The sequence below is a fragment of the Apodemus sylvaticus genome, chromosome 14 (genome assembly GCF_947179515.1).
Source record: "Apodemus sylvaticus chromosome 14, mApoSyl1.1, whole genome shotgun sequence".
Taxonomy (NCBI): domain Eukaryota; kingdom Metazoa; phylum Chordata; class Mammalia; order Rodentia; family Muridae; genus Apodemus; species Apodemus sylvaticus.
This window is the reverse complement of record NC_067485.1, coordinates 72,170,417-72,186,759: the sequence shown is the minus strand read 5'-3', so window position 1 is coordinate 72,186,759 and position 16,343 is coordinate 72,170,417. Positions and strand designations below refer to the sequence as shown.

Sequence of the window (16,343 nt, the reverse complement as noted above, 5' to 3'; positions counted from 1 at the left end):
ATAGGAGGAATCAGTCTCTGACCTCAAGATGTATTATAGAGCAATAGTGATAAAAGCTGCATGATACTGGTGCAGAGACAGGCATGTAGATCAATGGAATAAAATTGAAGACCCAGAAATGAACCCAAACAGCTATGGTCACTTAATCTCTACCAGAGAAGCTAAACCATCTAGTAGGAAAAAAGGCAGGATTTTCAACAAATGGTGCTAGTTCAATTATAAGTCAACACATAGAAGAATAAAAATTGATCCATTTTTATCTGCCTGTTCAAAGCTCAAGTTCAAGTGGATCACAGACCTCCAGATAAAATAGGATACACTGAATCTAATAGAAGAGAAAGTGGGGGAAAGCCTTGAACCATGGGCACAGGGGGAAATTCCCTGAACAGAAACATCAATGGCCTGTGCTCTAAGATCAAGAATTGACAAATGGGATCTCATAAAATTGCAAAGCTTCTGTAAGGCAAAGGACACTGTCAATAGGTCAATACAGCAACCACCAGATTGGGAAAAACATCTTTACCAATTCTACATCCTGTAGAGGGCTAATGTCCAATATATTCAAAGAACTCACCAAGTTAGACTCCAGAGAATCAAATAATAGTATTAAAAATTGAGTACAGAGCTGAACAAATAATTTTCAACTGAGGAATATCTAATGGAGAGAAGCACCTAAATAAATGTTCAACATCCCTAATTATCAAGAAATGCAAATCAAAACAACCCTGAGATTCCACCTCAAACCAGTCAGAATGGCTAAAATGAAAAACTCATGTGACAACAGATGCGTGGGAGGATGTGGAGAAAGAGGGATACTCCTCCATTTCTGGTGGGTCATCTAACATATGAAGAAAACATTCATTTTCACAAGAGAACAGCACATGTATTGTAATTAGTAAAATAATTCTAAACAACCCTTTTCACAGTGAAAAGTCCTGTAGTTCTTCCTTAAACTCATTTTCAAGTTCTAAGTGTTTTAAATCATAAAACATTTTGAACCTGTAAATGTTTAAAAAAATTTGGTCAACTCAATGTCTTGCTCTCCAGCATAGAACACTGTTCTAGTCTGATTAAACCGACCTATGTACTGATGGAATAAATTTTTATAGGAAGTACTTTTTTTCCTTTTGAATTTTATTTTCTGTGTTACAATATGGGTTTTGGTTATATTATATGCATATTTTATATGCATGGTAGATATATTATAGATATTTATTGTATGAACCAATAAATAGATATTGGATAAAATTATAAAATTCTCCTGTGAATAAACTCATGTCTTAATCAGGACAGTTTTCAATTGTTGCTCGCTGAGTTTTACAGTCACTCTTAGAGTAGAGAATAAATACAGAGCACAACCTAAGATTCACCTAAGACAGCTAATGGTCTTTTCATGTTTCTATGTGGCAGGCCCTTTGCAAGGACACACTGAGTTATTATTCACAGAACCCTGAGATGGACATTAGTAATTACTCTTTCATAGTTGACACACAGAAAAGTTTTGTACTTTCTAAAATCACGGGCAGGGTCAGAACAGGGTTTGAACTAAGAATCCAGGAATGCCCTCATTCACAGTGTTTTACTGGGGCAAAATGCCACTAATGGGAATTTGTTGAAGACAGAGCTTTATATTTTTGTTTTCATACTTTTACTTCAGTCTCCTGATCTGTAAGCTTTATGATGGGCACTGTAGCTTAGTCAAGAACTTTGATGGAGCATGGCTCAGCCAAGACGTGCTTCCTAAGGGCTTGTTCCAACAACTGTAATGGAGGACATTCCCACTTTCCAAAGACAATGAGGGCTGTCACTTGTTGGAAGATAGAGGCCTGTACTAATGCTCCCAAATATCTACATGTCAGCTGTGGGCCAGAGTTCTTTCACCAGTTTTATCTGTTTCACCGGTTCTCTCTCATGGCTGCTTCTGCAGGACAAAAGGCTATGAAGTTATAAAAGACAATTTTCTCCTGGATGCCCTCTCTGGCTGTACATGGCTCTTCCAAGGCCCAGGATCAAGCTGCCTGTGCCCCAGGGCCACTGACTTAGGGCCACCGACTCCTCTCAGCTTGGCTGCACAGCTGCCTAAGGCAGATAGTCCAGGCCTGAAGTGCTGGCCTTGTTCAAGGCCACTGGGCCGGGTGACACTGGTGGTGCAGCAGGGAGCTGATAGGCATGGGGCTGAGGGGGTCCAGCTTTAGTCTGGATTATAATGGGGGTCAAATGCAAGAACAATCTGACCCTGTCAATAAGAACAAGAATGGGACTAGACATTTTATATAACTAGACTCAATAATAAATATTCATCTCATAACATTATTTGAGAAACTAATATGAATAATTATGAAGCATTCAAAAAGCATGGCGAATTAAGACTTCATTCAAAGAGTATGCCACATATTCTGTATTGGAGTGAAGAATGGAAAGTCCTTTACCAAATGTTTGCAACATTTCTGACAGAAGTGTTCCTCGGATGTTTTTCTTGAGAGATATGATGCAGAGGAAGTGGATATTTTGGCAAAACACATGACACTCTATAAAAATAGTGATTTCCCTAATCTCATATATGCCATGGGAAGGGATGCTTACATCAGGTGAGGAAGAGCACAGAAGTATAGACACTTAACTTGTAGGAGAGTTTTAAAATTTTGGCCCTCTAGAAGATGAACATTAATTGTGAAATTATGATAATGGCAAAGGACAGGAGACCGTCTCCCCAACAGAAAGCAACTCATTGTAATCATTTATGGAAGTCCCAAAATTATGAATCACTAGGAAACACATCATATTTACTATTTTGTCCCCTCTTTCTAATGTAGAACCGAAAGGAGCCTACAGGGTTTTCTTTCCAATCTGATGGTTATAATATAGTGAAGATTTATTTGATGTATACATATTTATGACAATTGCAAGATTAAACAAGACTATGAATGTCACCCCTCCTGTAACATTTCTTTAGTCTGTCTAATTAATTTATCTTCCCTTATAAGTATCCAGAATATCTTGTGAGGATTCAAGGAAATATCTTTCTTCAAGTTTCACTTAATATCAAAATCACAACTCCTGATAACAAAGGACTTTGAATATTTTTAAGTGTTTCTTTGCCTTTCAAGATTCTTCTGTTGTAAATTCTCTGTTTATCTCTGTACCACATTTTTAATTAGGTTATTTGGGTTTTTGTAGATGAACTTGTTGAGTTCTTTATATATTTTAGATATTAGCCTCCAGTAGGAAGTACAGTTAGTGAAAAATTTTTTCCCAACCTTACGTTGCCTAGTTGTGCTAATGATGCCACCTTTTGTCTTACAGAATCTTTTCAGTTTCATGAGGTCCCATTTATCAATTGTTGATCTTAGATCCTGAGCCATTGGTGTTCTCTTCTGGAATTTTCCCCCTGTGCAAGTGAGTTTGAAACTCTTTTACAAGTTCTCTTCTATTAGACTCAGTGTATCTGGTTTGATATTGAGGAACACCATCCACTTGGACTTGAGCTTTTCTCAAGGTGATAAGTATGGATATATATTTGGTCTCCTACATACAGAGCATCAGTTAGACCAGCACTAGTTATTGTAGATTCTTTCTTTGTTCCACTGTATTTTTTTTGTTTCTTTATCAAAAATCAAGTGTCCATAAGTCTATGACTTTTCTCCTGCATCTTCAATTTGATACCATTGATTTCTCTGTCCCTGTAACAATACCATGTGATTAATATCACTATTGGTTTTAGCAAAGTATAAAACAAAATGACCGTGAGTTCCTACCTCATTCCAATCAGAATGGTGAAGACCCACAACTCAACTGACAGCACTTGCTGAGAAAGATGTGGAGAAAGAGGAACACTTGTCTGTTGCTGGTGGGATTGCAAACCGGCACAACTACTCTGGAATTCAATCTGTTGATTCCTCAGAAAATTGGAAATACTTCTACCTGATGACCCAGCTATACCACTTTTGGGAACATACCCAAAGGACTCCCCACCACACCACTTGGACACGTGCTGTACCATGTTCATAGCAGCCCTATTTGTAATAGCCTGAGGCTAGAAACAACACAGATTTCCCTCAACCAAAGAATGGATACAGAAAATGTGGCTCATTTACACATTGGAATTCTATTCAGTTAATAAAAATGATGACATTCATGAATTTGGCAGACAAATGAATGGAACTAGAAAATATGCTAAATTAGGTAACTCAGACCCAAAAGAACATGCATGCTATCCATAGGTGGATATTAGCCAAAAAGTACAAATTCAACCTACAGACATTAGGTTGTAACAAGCAGAAATGCCCAAATGAGGAGGCTTCGATCCCACATGGAAGCAGGAAGGAAATACTCACAGGAGGTAAAGGGAGGCAGGGATCGAGGTGGGGGTAAACATAAACAAGTATGCAAGAAGTGTCTGGAGAGAAGCCTAGAGGATCAAGGCAAGGAATGAAAATAAGGGGAGTGAGAGGTGTGAGGACCCTGTAGAAAGTTCCAGAGTTCCTGGAAGTTAGACATTCTCCACACTTATTGGGGGCACCTAACATTTTGGGGAAAGGGAACTTGAAGAGTCTACCTCCAGGAGACAGACATAGACTCACATGGAGGGATAGGGTTACTAACCCACAGTTAAAATACCTGACCCAGACTTTTGCCTGTTTAAAAGAACATCAGGTACAAAAAATAGAGAAGAGACTGAAGGAAAGGCAGTCGAATGACAAGCCCAACTTTGGATCCATATCATGGGAGGCCACCAAGGGCTGACTCTACTATGCTGTGATGTGCTTACAGAAAAGAGCCAGGTGTGGCTGTCCTCTGAGAGGCCCTACCAACAGCTGACTGACTCAGAAGGAGATACTTACACCCAACAATTGGGCTGATGTTGGGAACCCTGATTTTTTAATTAGTGAAGGATTGAAGAAGCTGGAAGGGAGAGCAACTTCATATGAAGATCACCATTCTCAACTAACCCAGAGCCCATGGAGCTACCAGAGCCTGGGCCACCAACCAGGAGCACAGAAAAGCTGGTCCAAGGGCCCTGACACATATGTAGCAGGGTCCTGCCTGGTCTAATATCAGTGGGAGATGATGTGCTGAAACCTTGATGGACTTGAGGCCCCAGGAAAAGGTGAGGCCTGGTGGGGGGAACCACCCTCTCTGAGGCAAGAGGGAGGAGGAATGGAATGAAGCATAAGAGGGGGACTGAGAGGGGGAAATTACTAGAATGCAAATAAATAAAATTACATAGATTAAATAAATCGCAACTCCTCTAGTAATGTCGTTATGAATTTCCATAAATACCTTCACTAACAGATTGTATAAATTTTCCCACAGGTTGTTTTATTCTAATACATCAGGGTAGTGCCAAGAGATCTGCAATCTAAGAGGTGCTTGGTGATGGGGATGGTGATGCAATGATACTGTCATGTTGTGAGTCTCACTCAGCTCAGGCTTTGTTCAATCAGAATACTACTGCTGTGTGTATGGGGAAAGCCAGTGGGGATTGGGGATGCATAAGAATGAAGTATGACACACACATATGAAAATGCTACACTGAAATCCATTTGGAGTAACCTAAAAAACTTAAAAATAAAGACTTCCCTTTCCATAGATTTGTATGATCTTGCAGAACTTGCCTAGAACAGCTTCCCATAGTGTAGTTTCTTGACTTATGCCTTTGGCCTTTCTTTTTGGTAAATTCATATTTAACCAGCCACTGTCACAGAATCATATTGCTCATTTGGGTGGCCCAGATGGGCTATCATTACGGGGGCAATTGTCAGGGAAATACAAAAGACCATAATTCTACAGCTGAGATAAACTCAATCTCTTATTTGTTTTCAAACTTCTGTTTTTGGAGATTTGTTCCTCAAAAACAAACTTAAAGACATAGCAGCATATGTAGGAGACAACAGTGTCTAAGAATACCAGTTACAAAAAGGTACCTGTGATAGAAACAAAGGGCATTTGGGGTGGAGCAGAGGAACTTTGGGCCCTTCTGCTCTACAAATAAAACATATTACTCTAGTCCCAGATTTCTCCACTATCTCCCAGACTTATCATTAAGAATCCAATCTCAAGGATCTCTCTCTCTGCAAGGCAACTGGAGGTCTTCCCTTTCCTCCCCTTGAAAACTCTCTCTGCTGTGAGACAAGGATGGGGTGTGGCTACACTTGTGAACCCATAACTTCCAGATTTGCTTGTCCCCAGCCCTGTGCTGAATTGCGTGAGGTAAGCTGTAGATAGGATACCTGGAGACAATATCATCCTCTCACCTCCACACAACATTCTGAATTAGTCAACAAAGTTCCTTGTTTAACATGAAGAAGAGTGCTGGAGAAATGAGTCACCAGTTAAGAGCACTCACTCTTCTTCTAGAGGTCCTGAGTTCAGTTGCCAGAAACCAGGGACTGGCTCACCACCACCTGAAATGGAGATCCGATGCTCTCTTTTGATATGTCTGAAAACTGTGACAGTGCAAACCTATACATAAATAAATAAATAAATAAATAAATAAATAAATAAATAAATAAATCTTTTAAAAAATAAAATTAAATGAAGGCAAACGAAAATAAGCTGGCCAAGGTGATAGAATTCACAGAGTAGCCATGGGAATACAGAGAACCAAGAATACAGAACTGATGATTTGCACCACTGTCCCACACAGTGTGACAAGATCCCTATATAAAATGACAACACAAGCACGTTTTTGGATCATGTTTGTACATCATTTTTGGAAGAAAAGATGACTCACAACAGATTGCATAAATCCCAAAGATGTCTGCCTAAAATCTATGTACAAATTTGCAACAGCAAAACTATGACGTTTAAGGTTTTAGACCCACTCTCACTCTACTAACTCAAAAAGAGAAACTCCAAGTGTCTTAGTGTAATGTGTACAATCAGAATAAACAGTATCCTGATATTTTCCAATTAAAATTGAGGCATTGTGTGACTGAGACACTCAAGTATTAGTTCCAGATGAGAAAAATATATGAAAGACTTTGTGAGAGACATAAGAAAATAAGTAAAATATGTCCATGAACTTCATAAAGTTTTATCTAATATTTTTCATGCTAAAGCATGCAGTCTCTCTGGTTATCATGACATCTACCTTGAAGTGCTCTACTATTAGCCTAAGCCGTAGATGGCTGGAGACAGGAATGTCTCACCAACAGCTTATCTAACATATGCTCCATGATGATTGACTATGTGGTTTATATATGAAATAAAAGAAAGCAAAGCAAGCAGGTATGAGGCACTGGCCTGAGGCAACAAACAGTCCCATGCAAGTGTGCCCTTAGGGCCCAAGAACTAGAATAGTAATTAGACTTAGAATTCAGAATAGACAGGTGCTCCACTGGCAATGCACCTGGCCAGCTGTTGGTTCATAAGTAAATTAAATCAACATTTTGTTCAAAGTCAGTATTACCTTATGAAACAACTTATAGTTTTCTGGCTATTGTGTGTTTGACATATTTGAACGAAATATTTAGAGTAATAGTTGACAAACTTTGAAAAGCACAGAATTAAAGAAATTATTTTGATTTTAAAAAATGCTTGGTGTATAACAACAATCCCAAATCCCAAAGCATGATCAGAAGACTGATACTGAAAGACAGTAGATTTGAGAATACACTGAACAAGGTCCTTGGTCAAAAGCAAACAAATGTATCAATGTAGACATGAATGTTTTGCAAGGATGTGAGTCATGCAGTTGTGGGGGACCTATGAGGTCCTGAGTCTGGTTATAGCCTCAAGCACAAAAGGGTACTTGTTGATTGTCACAGCAATTTAAGTTATGCCTATTTGAAGTACTACTTGATCAAAACATGAAGTGAGCCAATTTTACCTTTGATGAAACTGTAGAACATTTTTAAGACTTGATCTCAGAGAAGGTAGGGTAACTCAGGAGTGGAGCTTGTTTAAATTTTGCAGGAATCCACATATTTCATTCCAGAAAAAAAGGAAAAAATAACTCTAGTTATTAAAAAGAATTCTACATGGTAAATATAAATATAACTTACAATATTAGCCATAAAATTTATAAACTAGCTAAGGATAATTTTATTATTTATCTACAAACTCTAAAAATAACAAATACAGAATAAGCTTTGCGACATAGAATTGAGTGTGTAATCCAGAATTTGAAATTTGCAAGTGAACATGAGTGTTATAGCCAATGATCACAGCACAGACACTAAGACTCTATCCTCCATGTCAGTAACCAAAGCCATGAGATTTAATGGTCTGGGAAAGCTCACTTAATAAAGGTGAAAAGGAAATCTGGACGTAGAGCTCTAAACTTTGATAAAAAATTCTCCTTAGATTTAGACAAAATTCAAAGAGACATTGACCATAAAAACATTCAAAGAGACACACTAATGGCCAGAGATAATAAACTCAGTACTAGTTCCAGGTATACCATATCTTATCTGACCTTTGCATCATTTGCTATAAATTTAGACAGCTAGATGCTGTACGTTACTATAATATTTGCATTGCTAGCTGAAATAGCCACATCCACAGAATTTTAGGACCTGTGTTATTGCGTTCTTGCTTAACCCTAAGATTTTGATGAACAACAGCTCAGTATCTTATGCAGGCCATGCAGCAGAGGTCACATTATGGAGTTGTGTCTTGCACATGGACAGAAGGACATTTTCAATCTTCCTTATGAAGTCCAGCGTGATCTAACTAATCCAAGAAAACTGCAAGTGCCACAGACCTCCTTTGTCCTTGAAAATATCAAGAGAATTATCCCTTCAAAATAACTTGGATCTCATCTTTGCTTATATCAGAATTCATCATGCTCCTATAAAAGGATACATTACCTGAATTTTACAGTAATGACTGATGAGAATTGTCTGTATTGTGACATATTTAACAATTTCACATTCATTCAAGGGTTGTTTGAGTGGACCAACTTTATGCCTTGGAAATGCTTAGACCATTGCCCTGCCTTCAAAAACATGAAAACGTTCTGATGAAAACTCAGCTAGTTGTCTTTTTTTAAAGTACAAAATAATGTAAGTAATACATTTAAAGATGTAATTTCAGTGTAATGCTGTCCTAGACACCTTTTGATTACCCCTGTGTGTTTTACATTTTATACATAAAGCCAATAAAAAATATGAAGCAAAGGGCTTCTATCTACACAAATATAATCTGCTGTTCCATGTTTCTTCAGAGTTTGTTTGAGGCTAGCCTGGTCTACAGAGTGAGTTCCAGAACAGCCAGGGCTGCACAGAGAAATCCTGCCTCAAAAAACAAAACAAAGCAAAAAAAGAGGTTGTTGAAATGAACATTTTAATAGTAGCGATACACACTGAAAATAAAACTGCAACAGATTAACAATTCTTATAATTGCAGTGTTTTATTTCTGTATGTAATTCCACCATCTCAACAATTATATGTATCAACATGAATATTATCTCTATTCACTGTGTCTTTGCAATTAGACTATAACAGAACATACTTACTGGGTGCTGCTAAAAGCCATGATAGTTTTAGGGAAATTTCAAATAAGAAATTTTTCAAATAAATGGGATGGACAGAAATTAATATTATTAGTGGATAATATGAAAAGTTTCTGCTGCTTTCCAGAAAGACTTTTTCACTTAAAATATTTTCTGAGTTACATTTTGGAACCCTTTTACTAAAGGATAATTAAGCAAGATTACCGATATATATGCTTTCTTATATATAAAAATATTTAAAACGCTTAACAATGGATGAGTTTTGTGTGTTTCTTGTGATTTTTCCTGGATGTTAAGGTCTTGGGGTGATGTATTGTTGGTTTATCATTTTGCTTTGTTTAATTTGGTATGTTTGTTCATTTGTTGGACCATTTGTTTTCTAAAGAGAGAAAATATGGATTTGCCTATGTCAGAGGAGCGGAGGAATTCTTAAATTCAACTATACACATGCGGTTAAGAGTTTAACTTTCAATCTTTAAGTGAAAATGGTGGATATTGACCCAAAAAATTGATTATAAAACCACTAAATACTTAAGTCCCAGATAAAACAGTGTCACCTAAAAGGTAAAAAACGGATGTAACTGGAATATACCTTAAGTTATTTTAATGTGCATGCCACACCTCCTCTGTTATAGCCAGAGGACAACACTAAAGAGGTTCACTCCTCATACTACATGGGGTCCAGGGAATGAACATTGTGGTCAAATGGTGGCAAGAACCTCTACCCACTGTGTCTTGTCAACAAACATTCAGGTTTTGTTGGAAATCTCATTCAAGTTCCAACTGGAAAGAAATTTAAAATATTCCAAATTTGTTCTAGTTACTGACTCAGGTTAACAAAGGAGCATATCTGAAAAATGAGAATTTTGTGTCAGCTATCCACTTCAGTGGTTCATCAAACTTAAAATACAATACTATCAGAAACCTGAAACACTTAGAGAGACAAAAGCATAACTAACCTTATTAAGCTATCCCACCAAGCTCTCCTTCTTGAATGTGGACTTAAATCGTGGCCCCTATGCTGTTGAACCCAAAGATATTCTGAAGACTGCTGTCACTGGTTCCCTCTGAGACAGATCTGTGGTGAGTGTGGATGTGTGACAGCCTGTTCATCCTTCTCTCAGAGGCAAGCCTGGACTTGGTGTTCTGTAACTCCACAATACTGTGGTAAATACTGCAGAGGAAAACATTTCATGTCACATACTTTTCCTAAATGACTCCCAAAATTGTATTTTGACAATTGCTGTAAGAAGAAATGTGATTTCTGTTTAAACATTCTTTTACCAGTCAAAATATTTCAGAGAATGACTACTATAATAATTGAAAGTTTAAATTACTATAATTACTTCAGACAATTCAAAGGTGATTTGTTTTTCCCAGGAGGCATATACTTTTATTATATATTGGCATAATATTGAATGATTTTGGTGTTCATAGATGTACAGAAAATTTTAGAAAACTTAACATGATTATTCCATTTATCACTTTTTTTTTGGTTTTTTGAGACAGGGTTTCTCAACATAGCCCTGGATGTCCTGGAACTCACTCTGTAGACCAGGCTGGCCTCAAACTCAGAAATCTACCTGCCTCTGCCTCCCAGAGTGCTGGGATTAAGGGAGTGTGCCACCACCACCTGGCGATTATTCTATTTATAATTTAAGTGTATAACAATGATATATGATACATAATTTAATTTTTTTATTAAAAAGCATTACAATCTGATCATAATTTTCACCTCTGTCAAATTCTCCAAGGTTTTACCCCCTCCCTACAAACCCAACTCCATGCCTTTTCTTTGTATTTCTTTGTGACTGGCAAGAAACAAAAGAGACCAAGAAGCACACACACACACATATTCACAAAATCAGAAATCAAAAAATACAGGCAAAAATCAATAAGACAAAAAATGTCTAAACAGCCTGAGCAGCCTCATATTCCAGCTGGACCTCCACTCTCCTTCTCCCTGTCTGCCCACCTTCTTCTGCTGAGCCTGAAACACACAGGTAAGCTTCCAGTCCCCAACCCATCTTCCCTGCGTTCTGAGTCCTCTGTAGCAAGCCCAGCTGCTCTGAGCAGCCAGATGTCCCAGGGGAACCTCCATTCTCCCCCTATTCTCTCTTTCAACCTTCAATAGGTCTGCAGCTACTTAACCACAGAGACCTTCAGATCTATTACCACACAATCTAAGGATATCGATCAGAGGCCTGCCATAGGAGGACCATTGTTTTTAAGATCCCCCCGCCATACCTACTATAAAAGATACATCAAAGGACCAAAGTCATACAGATGGAAACACATCCTAAAAAGAACATAATTTAAAAAGTCAGGCCAATATGACACCTTCGGAGCACAGATAAACTTCTAGAGCAAGCCTAGGATATCTTATTACAACTTAAGCACAAGAAAATGGCCTTTCATTCAATCTTATAGAAATGATACAGGACTTTAAAGAGGAAATGAATAAATCCTGTGAAGAAATACAGGACATAAGCCCAACAGGTAGAGGTCTTTAAAGTGGAAACAAATAAATCCTTTAAAAATATACAGAGTAATACAAATAAACAGGTGAAAGAAGTAAATAAAACCATGAAAGACCAGGAAGTCGAAATAGGAGCAATAAAGAAAACACAAACTGATGGAATCCTGGAGTTGGAAAACCTGGGGAAGAGAATAGGAACAATGGATGCAAGCATAACTAAAAGAATACAGGAGATGGAAGAAAGAATCTCAGGCATAGAAGCTACAATACAAGAAATAAATCTGTCAAAAAATGGTAAATCTAAAAAGTTCCTGACACAAAATATCCTGGAAATCTGTGATATCATTAAATGACCTAACTTAAGAATAATTGGAATAGAAGAAGAAGAAGAGTCTCACCTTCAAGGCCCTGAAAATATTCTGAACAAAATAACAAAATACTTTCTCAATCTAAAGAAGGAGAAACAACCTATAAAGCAAACCTATAGAACACAAAATAGACTGGACCAGAAATGAACATCCTACCAACACAGAATAATCAAAACAGAAAATTTACTGAAAAAAAAAAAGAATACTAAATTTCCCAAGGTAAAGAGGTCAGATAATATACAGAAGCATACCTATTATATTCACACAAATGCAAATCAAAACAACCCTAAGATTTCATTTTACACCTGTCAGAATGGCTAAGATTAAAAATTCAGGAGACAGCAGGTGTTGGAGAGGGTGCGGAGAAAGAGGAACACTCCTCCACTGCTGGTGGGGTTGCAAATTGGTACAACCACTCTGGAAAGCAGTCTGGCGGTTCCTCCGAAAACTGGGCACCTCACTTCCAGAAGATCCTGCTATACCACTCCTGGGCATATACCCAGAGGATTCCCCACCATGTAATAAGGATACATGCTCTACTATGTTCATAGCAGCCCTATTTATAATTGCCAGATGCTGGAAAGAACCCAGGTATCCCTCAACAGAAGAGTGGATGCAAAAAATGTGGTATATCTACACAATGGAGTACTATTCAGCCATTAGAAACAATGAATTCATGAAATTCTTAGGCAAATGGATGGAGCTAGAGAACATCATACTAAGTGAGGTAACCCAGACTCAAAAGGTGAATCATGGTATGCACTCACTAATAAGTGGTTATTAACCTAGAAAACTGGAATACCCAAAACATAATCCACACATCAAATGAGATACAAGAAGAAAGCAGGAGTGGTCCCTGGTTCTGGAAAGACTCAGTGAAACAGTATTTGGCAAAACCAGAACGGGGAACTGGGAAGGGGTGGGTGGGAGGACAGGGGAAGAGAAGGAGGCTTACGGGACTTTCGGGGAGGGGGGGGCTAGAAAAGGGGAAATCATTTGAAATGTAAATAAATTATATTGAATAAAAAAAAAGAAAAATAAAATAACTTCAGAAGAAATCAATATCTGTGACCTCAAACTGTACTGCAGAGCAATAAGGATAAAACTGCCTGGTGTTGGTATAGAAACAAAAGTATGGCTACATGGTATCTACTCAAAGACTTGGTACAACCACTCTGGAAAACAATTCGGTGGTTTCTCCCAATACTAGGAATACCTCAAGACCCAAATTTACTACTTCTAGGCATATACCCAAACATGTTCCACCATTCCACAAATACACTTCCATAGCTATGTTCATAACAATTTAATTTGTAATATCCAGAAACTAGATACAACCTAGGTGTTCCTTAACTTAAGAATGGACAAAAAATATGTGATATATCTAAAACTGAAATACTATTCTGCCATGAAAACCAAAGACATTTTGAATTTTTCAGGTAGAGATGAATCTTGAGAATATCAAGATTCCCAAAAGGACACGAAAAGTATGTATACGCATATAATTGAATATTTGCAATAAAATAAAGAACACTCATGCTGCATTCCACAAATCCAAGGAGGCTAGGCAGAAAGAGGGCACAAACAAGGATGATTGAGACTCACTTAGAAGGAAGAATGGAGTAGTGGTGGAAGGTAGATGGAGAGAGGGAATATTGTGGGAGAGAATAATTGAAGGAGAGAGGGGGTTGGTGTGTTGAGGAGTGTGGAGGGGGATAGGGGATGTCAGGATTGCCATAAGAATTACTGGAAAATGCAAATTACTGGGTAGCAGGAAGGTAGGATGGATCTCCAGGAGAGACAAAGAAATGGGGTAGGGGAGGAGCCCTAAATCAATGGGGGCGTCCTTAGCAGTGACTCACAACATTTAGGATATGGAGTCTTATTAGGCAGCCTCCTGTGGCCAGGCAGGATCTTCAGTCTGGCAATAGGGACACAACCAACTCACAAAATTTTTGAGAGAAATCTTGTTCTTTTTCCAAGAAATAGAGGGACTGTGGATGAAGCAGAGTTTGAGAGAACAGCTAACCAATCACTATCCCAACTTGAAATGCATCCCATTGACAAGCACTAAACCCTGACATTATTAATGATACTCTGTTATACTTGCAGGCTAGAATCTAGCATGACTGTGCATTATAAGGCTCCAACAGCCAACTGACACACACAGATGCCCACACCTTCAGCCAAATAGTGGAAGGATTTGGGGCCTCTTCAGAAAGAATAAAAGGAATGATAGTAATAAAATAGAATAAAAGGGGATAGTAATACCAACAATTCAACTATGGTGGACCTTTGGGAATCTCAAGAGACTGAACCACCAACCAGATAACTTAAACAAACAGGACCTGGGCGCCTCCCTACACATATGTAGCAGATGTGCAGCTTGGTTATTTTGTATGTCCTGAACAACTGGAGCGGGATCTATCCCAAAAGCTATGTTATATACTTGGGATATATTCATCTAGCTGGGCTGCCTTGTCTGGTCCCAGTAGAAAAGGAAGGTCATAGCCCTGCAGAGCCTTGAAGTGCCAGGGAGGCAGAAAGCCAGTGTGCCCCCATCGACTCATAGGTCAAGGAGGGAAAGGAGGGATTGATTGTGAGAAGGGATGACAGGTGAGGGGCAGCAGTGAGTAGGATATAAACTGAATAAGTAAACATTAAATTAAAAAAGCCTGAACAAATCAATATTAAAAAAACTACAAAAATGTCATTCATTGTGTTTTGTGCTAACCAGCTACTTATCATGTGGACTATCCTAAATTATGGTGATTCAAGAGCTTCAGAGAGGTTGAACAGGTAAGCAAAGAGGCACAATTTTATAACCAAATCTACTGCTGTCTAGAAGGGTTGTACTTAAAAAAAATTGTTGATGCCCCTGTATTTAAAGTGTAACAAGTTAAGAAATGTTTAGTTGGTTGATACATTTTTTGTGTCATACTCATAGGCATTTAAATATGCATAAATTTATAAAACATATATACTCCAGATATAGAATTAAATGGCAAAGTGAAACATTTCCTTCATGAATTTGGTGAGTCAGGCTACCCCTGAGGCCGGTAAACTATAAGATCTTCGTCGAGTTATTAGTTGTGGGGCCTGCCCTTTTTGCCATTCATGCAGCCCTCCCTCCCATACTGAATGAGCAATTATGTTTAGTAACTTCATAATCTATATTTCTGTTCACACCTGCAGTAGACCTTAAGGTCAACAGCAAGGATACTTCCTTTTGTAAATTAGAAAAGCATTAATGTACCAGAGTCCCTCCAGGTAACATACAAATTTCCTATTACAGATACATAACATTCCAATAGCCAGAATAATAGACTCTGTGGTGTGTGCTACGTTCTTTGTGTTTCTATTATAACCTTCCTTTAAACACTTCTACTTAAGTGAACATTTGATGAGGAGAGTTCCAAAATTACAGCTGTATGAATTAGCAATTAGAAATTACCAACATGCATATGTACTTAGCTGAATGTCCACACCTCAAGTAAACTTTTATTATGGAAAGGGAAGAAAGTGTCCCAGATATGAACCCACACACCTACAGTCACTTGATATTCAACAAAGGAGCTAAAAACATCCAGTGGAAAAAAGACAGCATTTTTAACAAATGGTGCTGTATCAACCGGAGGTCAGCATAAAGAAAAATGCAAATTGACCCATTCTTACCTCCTTGTACAAAGCTCAAGTCCAAGTGGATCAAGGATCCTCACACTGGGCATATACCCAGAGGATTCCCCAGCATGAAATAAGGATACATGCTCCACTATGTTAATAGCAGCCCTATTTATAATAGCCAGAAGCTGGAAAGAACCCAGGTATCCCTCAACAGAAGAATGGATGCAAAAAATGTTGTATATATACACAATGGAGTACTATTCAGCCATTAGAAACAATGAATTCATGAAATTCTTAGGCAAATGGATGGAGCTGAAGAACATCATACTAAGTGAAGTAACCCAGTCTCAAAAGATCAATCATGGTATGCACTCACTAATAAGTGGATATTAACCTAGAAAACGGGAATACCCA

General features: G+C 38.1%; 4 protein-coding genes across 8 annotated transcripts in view; 1 reads left to right on the top strand and 3 right to left on the bottom strand.

Annotated features, from left to right (window-relative positions):
* The window catches only part of LOC127665125 (ankyrin repeat domain-containing protein 26-like), an 870,635-nt gene extending 860,010 nt beyond the window's left edge, over positions 1-10,625 (bottom strand). The window contains exons 1-3 of one of the 4 annotated variants that reach the window (XM_052157544.1): positions 10,418-10,625; positions 8,814-8,941; positions 7,832-7,899 (exon numbers count right to left, since the gene is read on the bottom strand). The gene's annotated coding sequence lies outside the window, so the exon portion shown is untranslated. Of the gene's footprint in view, positions 1-7,831; positions 8,760-8,813; positions 9,334-10,417 lie in introns of those variants that run through there. The other 3 variants (XM_052157549.1, XM_052157547.1, XM_052157546.1) reach the window with 3 other exon arrangements.
* LOC127665124 (uncharacterized) overlaps positions 1-16,343 on the bottom strand; it is a 565,077-nt gene that overhangs the window by 36,616 nt on the left and 512,118 nt on the right. The window lies entirely within an intron of this gene.
* LOC127665123 (ankyrin repeat domain-containing protein 26-like) overlaps positions 1-16,343 on the bottom strand; it is a 484,272-nt gene that overhangs the window by 17,723 nt on the left and 450,206 nt on the right. The window lies entirely within an intron of this gene.
* The window catches only part of LOC127665122 (ankyrin repeat domain-containing protein 26-like), a 922,395-nt gene that overhangs the window by 673,382 nt on the left and 232,670 nt on the right, over positions 1-16,343 (top strand). The gene's annotated exons all lie outside the window — the stretch shown is intronic.